Source organism: Dermacentor albipictus, chromosome 5 (genome assembly GCF_038994185.2).
Source record: "Dermacentor albipictus isolate Rhodes 1998 colony chromosome 5, USDA_Dalb.pri_finalv2, whole genome shotgun sequence".
NCBI classification, from domain to species: domain Eukaryota; kingdom Metazoa; phylum Arthropoda; class Arachnida; order Ixodida; family Ixodidae; genus Dermacentor; species Dermacentor albipictus.
In genome coordinates, this window is record NC_091825.1 from 155,554,704 (window position 1) to 155,563,102 (window position 8,399).

Consider the following 8,399-nt stretch of genomic DNA (forward strand, 5'->3'; position numbering starts at 1 on the left):
GATTACCTCCGGGCGGCTATTGGAGCTCCTCAATAACTCAATTCCTACTTTGGGAGCGGCTCCCGCACTTGCTCTGGTAGCGCGGCCACCCAAGACGCCGGCCCGTCTGTCTGTCTGTCGATGCGGCAGCGAGGACCATGCGCCGCCGGAATCCTATAGTGGTCGCGATGCTTTGTCTCCTCTCGAAACACGCCGCCATATGTCGTGCTCTTTTTCTTCTTCTTCCTTTTTTTTGAGTCTTCGGGCATTCGTTCTATACGCCACACGCGACCAAGACAGCGGTTCGCTGTTTGGGGTGACAGATACGAGGGCTACTTGGTGTACCTGCCATTATCTCCTTTAAAGCGAAGCATTCTTTGCCTTTTCCTTCGAGTTTTCCACTGCTGCTGCTGACAAAAGTGCCACTGTTTTTCCCGCCGCGTCGGGGGGTGGTTCAGAGCGTGTATATACATAGAAGGAGCGCGGAAGAGAGGAAAGACGACGCGATAAACTCGTTTGGAACTTTCCATCGCATCGCATCTGCACAATGCCCTCTGGAGCTCCCTGGCGTCGTCACATTATCTGTGACCCCAGCAAAAGCATTGCAGAAAAAGAAACGCTTACCCTTTTACTAACGTGAAAGTCCTGAAGAGAGGTAGATAGGAGGATAGAGAGGGGGCAAGAAGAATGGGTAAAACCGGCACAGTCGCGAAATGACTGAGCCTTGCCACTCTTCGTTCACAGTTCCCATACAGGGGGGAAGGAAGGAACAGGGAAAAGGCAAGGAAAGGCTACTACTATAAACACGACATCGGTAGGGAGCACACTGAAGGTACGGTACTGCATGTTTCTGCTATTCTTTAGAAATAAACACAATGCAAATTTCTCAAGCGGACAACTGACGCAGGGCGTGCAGACGCAAAGCCAACTTAAGTCACCCTAGGGTCTAGACGTCACTACAGCAGTGATTGGACGTGAAATCAACACATCTGGGCCCACCGCGGTAGCTTGACGGCTATGGCATTGCTCGAAGTCGCAGATTCGATCCCGACCACGGCAGCTGCGTTTCGACGGGAGCGTAATACAAAAAACGCTCGCGCACTTAGATTTAGGTGAGAGTTAAACAACACCAGGGTGTCAAAATTATTCCCCTGTCCACTACTACGGCATGCCTCATAATCTGGTTGTGGTTTTGGCGCGTACATCCCCATAATTCAATTAAAGATCACCACTTCTCCCATGATGCGATGTGCCATGGGAGGCAATGACAATGCTTAACCCTCTCATATGCTATGAACAATAAAGTGCACAACAATGCCTCAAGCAAACACGTCTTCCTGTCTATTTTGTGGGCTACGCAGACAAGCAGCAGTGGTACATGAAAGCTAACGTCTAACATCAACTCACCATCCTCGTATCTGACTAAGCACTGCAGAAATTAGGCATGCGCCGTCAACATCACCGCTAATTATAGTCAACCAAAGCAAACAACACAGAAAGTTTCGCTTACATCGATTCCCACAGTGTTTGGGATCTGCATAAATTTTTTATGTCGTGTTTATCTCTCGGTGTTACTGCTCTCACTCTTCCTTACGCATCGTCTTGTGTAGCGAAAAAAGTCCCTGTGAGAAAAAAAAGCGCCGAAGTTTCTACCTACTGCAGTGAAGCTGCAGTGATGGCGCTAATGCGGAGGCTTCCGGAAAATTCGCGACTCATTGAATGTTTTCTTGGAGTTGCTATTTAAATTTAAGGTTTCAAGTTGATGAATGTAACAGGTACCTTTTTCTTCAAAAAGTAAACATTTAGAAAGAGTAGCGTTCATATCCACTTTGTATTGAAATACAGATTCTTCGTCAGACCTAGCATCCCATCCGACTTTATTTCCGCATTTTATTGGTATTGATGGCCTCAAGTGTGATCTGACTACGTGGAACATAGGTTAGACTTGATTTTTGTTAGTTGCACACAAAGGCATAGCCTGGTGTAAAAGGAAAAGCCCCACCAATGTCAACCGCATCTGGTGAACACGAATTACTCACCGCAATATATATTTCCGAACTCTGCAACCACTAATACGCACCGCTAAGCAGTCCTTATTTCGGAAATCGAACATTTTAACTAGTGCGAAACATTATGCTGGCCCAACGCATGTGTTGGAATTTTTGTGATGCGAAGATTTAGAGAGGTGGTAGATTAAATGCTATGTAACTTACCTTCACGCGGAGAACAAGCAAGGATGCATACATTAGGGATGCGTACCATGGTCCAAAGAAAACTTCTCACTAAAGAAACGTGAAGCTAACCCGAGGTACGATGCGCACGTCACTACTTTGTTCGTTAGGCCTGTATAGTTGCGTTACAACTGTGCAACAGAAACCCCAGCGAAAAGGAAATGAACACACACGAAATACAAATTCTCTTAATTGCAGCGTTCCGTAACATCAGTGTACGTTTTATAGGTCCTAACGACGCCAAAATAATTCTTCTTTGTTGCTTTGCAATCTCTGGAATTTACTGCTTGCGTTTGGACCTAAGTTATTAATGCAAACCAGTGAGAAAGATATATACGTTAATGAGTCAGTGGCTACACGCCTGGAAAGTAATGTGCGTAAAAGGTTTTTTTTTTCGCCTACGTTGCGAAGGAAGATGACAACGGTCAATAGAGCTCAGCGATGAATACTGTGCTGGTCAAGCAAGCTGTCCTAACGTGGTCCCATCTGCACAACTGTACCAAGTAATGTGGCCCCATACTGGCACGTAAGATAAGTACACTTTAAAGCCTGGCTGGGGAAAGGCGATCAGACAGCTTCGACACTGAATGTCTGGTTACCTATCCAATGAGCTAGGGCAGCAGGCAAGAAGTCAAGCCAGCAACCAAGAATTCAAACAAAAGAATGGATGAATGAGCAAAAAAATTAGCAAGAAAACAGTAAAAAGGAAACAGACACGCGTACATTTTCTTTAATGAAATAGCACGGCATTCTCGCTACCAGAGCTATTTGTTAACACGAGAGAGTGAACTAGCAAAAACTTGACAAATAATAGAAAATTGTGAATAGCCGGTGCTCGCTCGCTAATCCATTGCGAATGCCAGTGAAAGCTTATGCTGGAGCCTCGCACGCACCATTCTTCCATGTAAACAGCTCCGCGAATAAAAGGACCGATTAGACGACGTCATTTTCATGCTTAGCAGGGCTTAATAATCATAACCGAATAAGTTCTATAGGAGCACGACATAAACAGAATAAAAAGTACAACTTCGCCAACGAGAAAGTACTCATATTTAGCGTGAAGAAAAAAGGTTTCGCCCGCAAAGAGCTATAGGGAAACAAAAGAAACAAAAGATTTGCACGACAGTTTCGAGACAGATAAGAAGAAACACGGACGCTCCCAGCAAGCCGCACGAAGTCGCATCCATCAATGCATAAGGATGTAAGGCAGCGTTCTATCCAGGCGTTAAAGGCAGCCAGCGGTGAGCGACAGCAATGGCGAGAAGCACTTTAAGTGCCCGACCAGGACAGACCGAGGCTGCGTTCAATCTCGTTACGAGGCAGGCTCCAAAGCGCTCGCGCGAAACGCTCTCGGGGGCGTGAACGCCGGAACGAGTGCTGCCACCAGGAGAGAGGGAAAGGAGGGCGCTCGCGTATACGGAGCGAGTTCCATGCACCCCTGGTCGGTCTTCTTTCCTCGTATATGTGTGATACATTCTTCGAGCACATGCATTATGAAAGACCCGCCCAGAGAAGGCGCGAAACGAATACAAGATGTGCGACTCGTCTTGCGCGACAGTCAGTCCACCGCTGCTGATGTCCTCAAATGCCCAGCGGGTCGCATTGCTGTGAAGTCGAAGAAGGTAAGCAAGCGCGAGTTAACCTGGACAGAAGAAGTGGAAAGAAAGAGCGCGAGAGTAAATTTAGAAGGAAAGCATCACGCTGTGCCAGTTCAAATAGAGAACGCTACCGTCGAGTTGAGTTTGAGTCTTGTTAAGAATCGGCGTAATGGAAAAAGAAAAAAAGAACTGTCAAAAATTATTTTGCAGATTCCGCCCAAACGTTCTCTCTTTTTTGTAAATGCGATGCATTCTATGCCTCATTTTTGGCACTTTGCGCTAGGTAGGTAGGTTCCTGTCTGGCCTCGCTTCACTGAAAAGAAAACAACGTGAAACCGATGGTGAAACCTCTACCGAGGAGCACAGCAGCCCGTAGCTATAACCACTAGGCCACGATCACTTTCTAGTTATGAGAAAGCATCAAATGACCTATTTACCATCAAAGCTCTCGTAGCAGTTAAGGCTACGTAGAAATTGTGACGTTGTACCCACTTCATGATCGCCCAAGTTAATCATGTTTTAGCATTTACTCGCCAGAGTACAAATGTCATCGTTGATTTAACATATACCGCATGAAGTAGAAATAGGTAGGTACGATAGCATAGCAGGTGGTCACTGATGACAGTCGCAATCCATGTCCCTCTCTCGCTTACGCTCGCCCATGTAGGACTCAACAATCGCCATGTCTTAGGCTCGCGCCGAACGACCGGTGTAGATACGCTTTTGCTGCCATGCGACCATGTTCGACGTGGCTGTCCTCACACACACGTACGCTCGCGACCCACGAGCACAACTACTCAATTTACACAAACACGTTGGCTCATCTGGTAATGGCTCGAAGAAATCCTAAACAGTGCTGGATAGCCAGGTACCTGCAAAATGCATCGCATAACGTCGATTCGCACAGTGCGTGGGATCTGCACATTTTTTTTAATGTCTTTTACGAGCAGTCTCTTAAAGACAATACTGGCATGGCGCAAGGACAGTTATTTTGTTTTCTTGTCTATCGCCATGCTAAATAGACAAACGACGAGAACATGTACAGAAAGTGTCTGAACGGAGAAATAAGCCCAATTCCGTGTTTATTGTTCGCAAGACCACCCATAGCGCTGCGCATAACGTTCATTACGATGTCTGTTATGTTTTCACAGAAATATTATTCAGTGACAATTGTGTCTTGCTATTTTTATTTTGCTAATGTTAGACATACAACTTTCAAGACACCAACTGGCAGCGCTTTCTGATGGTAGTAAATGTTTGGCCGATGATTCCCAAATATAGCGCTGGAACTTGTTTGCCCTGTCATGAAGCGGAGTTCCCCATATATGCTCATATTACATGCCGGTGTTTTGAAAGCGTTCGCACTTGATGTGCTTTTCTCAGCCTGCTTCGTATTACTGCGGCAAATAAATGGTAGTTGCGTGAAGAAAGAGGAAACATTAAAAGGTCTCAGTGAAATCCACGCATTGAAGATCCAGATAGGAAAAACGCCAAAGAAAGAGTGTAGTGAATTATTAATGTTGCGCCGACCACTTGCATAAAGAAATAATTTGTATTCAGACCAATTACTTAAGTAACCGGGCTTCCATTTCGCTTATTTGAGGAATAATCTAAGATATATGTCAATTAGGATAACCGTTAAATCGAGCCAACGCTTGTCTTTGAAACATTGTTTCTTTTGTAACTAAAAAACGGTAATTTTGTTTCTAGAGTGTTTTAATAAGTAACGGCCCAGAAACTAAGAGCACTTAAAGCTAGGTTAGCAAGTTCTCATGAAACTTGAATGATCTCCGTCCTAGACATAAATACACATGATCGGCGATTGAATTTTTGGTGGTAGATAGCCTGATAGACGAGATGGTCGATAATCAATCAAGACTAATGTGGCTGCAAACGGACTTTTGTTGTTTAAGAAACCCAGGCGAGATTATGAATAATTTTGTGACTAAATCCTAAGATTACACTTAAATATTTGAATATCATCTCATCATTATTGTTCACAGTGAGATTAATGAACTTGATATATATTTATGTGCACTATACGTCCCATTTCACCAGCTCGTAGTACCGATTGGCACAATTTCTTCAAGACGACGGAACACGCCTTATATAACTCTTCAATGTAAACCAGCCAACTTTGCTTACATATAAGCGTCGCGTGCAAAAAACACATTGTTCAGTGCGTCCAGCATGTATCATTTCGTTTGCCTACACACCAGCAAAAAGGCGAGCTACGAAATCCAGCCTACTGACCAATCGAAGTTCAAATATCTTAATGCGAAAATTATTATGTTACAGCTAGATACTCCACGTGGCAGGAGAGAAATAGTTGTACACGCAATAAAATGGAATTAAGCTAAACTCACATATTCGGACGCTGTGGCACGCTGACCGTGACACTTAACTTTTGGTATACTCCACACTTGTCCGACCGATTCTAGAATATGCCAATATAATCTGGTTCCCTTTCCCATGTAGCGGTATCAGCATGCGTGAAAACGTGCAGCAAAAAGCGATTATACTTATTTTTAGCCTCTATCGACACCTTTATTCGCCTATGGAATTGCTGCGCCGTGCAGGTTTGCCCTCATTCCAATGTCCAGCTAAAATTCACCGCCTGAAGTTGTTATATATGCTAATGCACAACGATTTTAAAGTAGACTACACAATATACGTCGAAACTAAACGAACAAGACCCCTTTGTCATACACATGATTTCACACTCCAAGAATGTACGTGCAACAATAATACATTCTGTTATTCGTTTCTGCCTAGATGTATTCGGGAATGAAATACTCTTGACCGACTTGTAATGGAATAGCAAAGAATTTATGATTTTCTTGAGCAGTTACATGGCTTGCATAATACGTACTCATCAGACTGATGAAATAGATGTTGTTTGTATTCTCCATATGATTATTTCCTTTTCCTGTTGGCAATCTTGTCAATATTCGTATTGATACTCACTGTTTTACGTCTATTTCTTCTTATTTGTTCTTGTTTAGCAAATTTGCCCCTGACAATTACTATTATTGTAACTGCTTATGTGTAAACCTTTCTTCTTTCTTTACCCTACTCCTGTAATAACCCTGTCAAAGGGTGGATATTACGTTAAAATAAATAAATAAAAAAATTATAGAAGAACGGACATGAATAGGATTCATTGGGCCTACCGTGTTACTTTAAAACTTAGCGTGTGATGCCTCTTGCTTGGACTATCTACATAACGCGGTCTACATTTGTAGTTTAATCACTACTGATCATAGAGCCACCAATGAATAAAAAAAATTAAGGTGAGAGCAACGTCTCTTAGAAAAAAACAAGAAGAAACCGTATTACTTACAGGCATCGTACAAGTAATCCACCGCAGTTGGTTCCATAAACCGTATTCCACTTCGGATGAACTGTCCATAGCATGTGGCATGCTGGTCACAGTGGACATGTAAGGCTCAGATTACAGGTATGTCCAATAGCATGGGAAAAATTAGTTGAAAGGAGAAAAATACAAAAAAAAAACGCGATATGGTCAGAAGCGTGCCGCTGAAAAGAGTGAGCGGAGCGGTGTTTCCGTAATAATCAGTTGGCGGGCAAGTTCACAAGACCGCGACAGCGACGTTCACGGTCGCTAGCACACAACAGAACGCCAAATCCAGGATCACGTTCGGACAAGATTAATCCGCGCAATGGGTGGACGAGGAACAGCCTGGAATCCCCGCAACGGCCTCCGATCGCAGCTTCTCGCCGTTGACACACAGGCGTAGGCGAGGGTAAAGTGAAGGCCAGATAAGCCGGGTGCCGGCGTTTTCCTACGGGCGCGAGCGGCCACTTCAGGCAGCGCAGTGCTCCGCCGGCCGAGGACGGCTCATTGCGCCGCGCCACCGCAACACTACGAGCGCCCGTCGCGTTCTGATCCGACGGGGGGAACGCGGCGGGCCGGGGCTCTGCGAGCTTCGCCTCCGCTTCGCCAGGGGCGGCGCGCTCGCTCGCTTCGGACCCCGTAACGAGAGCGCGTGGAGGGCTGCCGGCCGGGCTGGGCAGTCGCCTGTCGTAGCTCCGCGAGCAGTGGGCTCCTAGGTGCGCCATACTTTGCAGCTGCCCTATGGAACAAAGCACGATCCGCTCCCTTCCGCATGCAAAAAAAAAAAGAATAGAATAAGTGAGCACCCCACAGAGAAGCGGTGTTTGTAAAGTAAAACAAAAAAGCCCGTCTCGTGCGTTATTTTTTGTAAGCTTGTGGTCAGGCATAGCGCTAGCTCCATCTGGGCAGCTCCAGCTGAATTACTGACATCATTGCTTTCTTGTGAATTCATTACCGAAGTCGGATTTCCTTTCTTTTTTTTTCTTGCATTATATTTATTCACATCACTTAAACTGCATCAATAGTTCATTTCTACACATATTTTTAGCGTAATTTGTCTTGGCGATCCCTTCATTGCAGGAGCGAGTGTTTCTTTTCCGTGCTTTGTTCTCGCAGCTGATAAACAGAGTTGGTATTCTATGCACTATAGTTTACGTCTGCTAATGTTAGTATTATTTATTATTATTTATATGTTCCTCCTGCCTGGGCTACACCAAGGCCTGCAGTATTGTG

At 44.9% G+C, this 8,399-nt stretch overlaps 1 protein-coding gene across 1 annotated transcript in view; it reads right to left on the minus strand.

The window, feature by feature from the left end:
- Window positions 1-7,724, minus strand: part of LOC135902314 (suppressor of lurcher protein 1-like) — a 151,037-nt gene extending 143,313 nt beyond the window's left edge. Inside the window, exon 1 of the mRNA XM_065432283.2 lies at window positions 7,152-7,724. The gene's annotated coding sequence lies outside the window, so the exon portion shown is untranslated. The remainder of the gene's footprint in view (window positions 1-7,151) is intronic.
- Window positions 7,725-8,399: the final 675 nt, after the last annotated feature.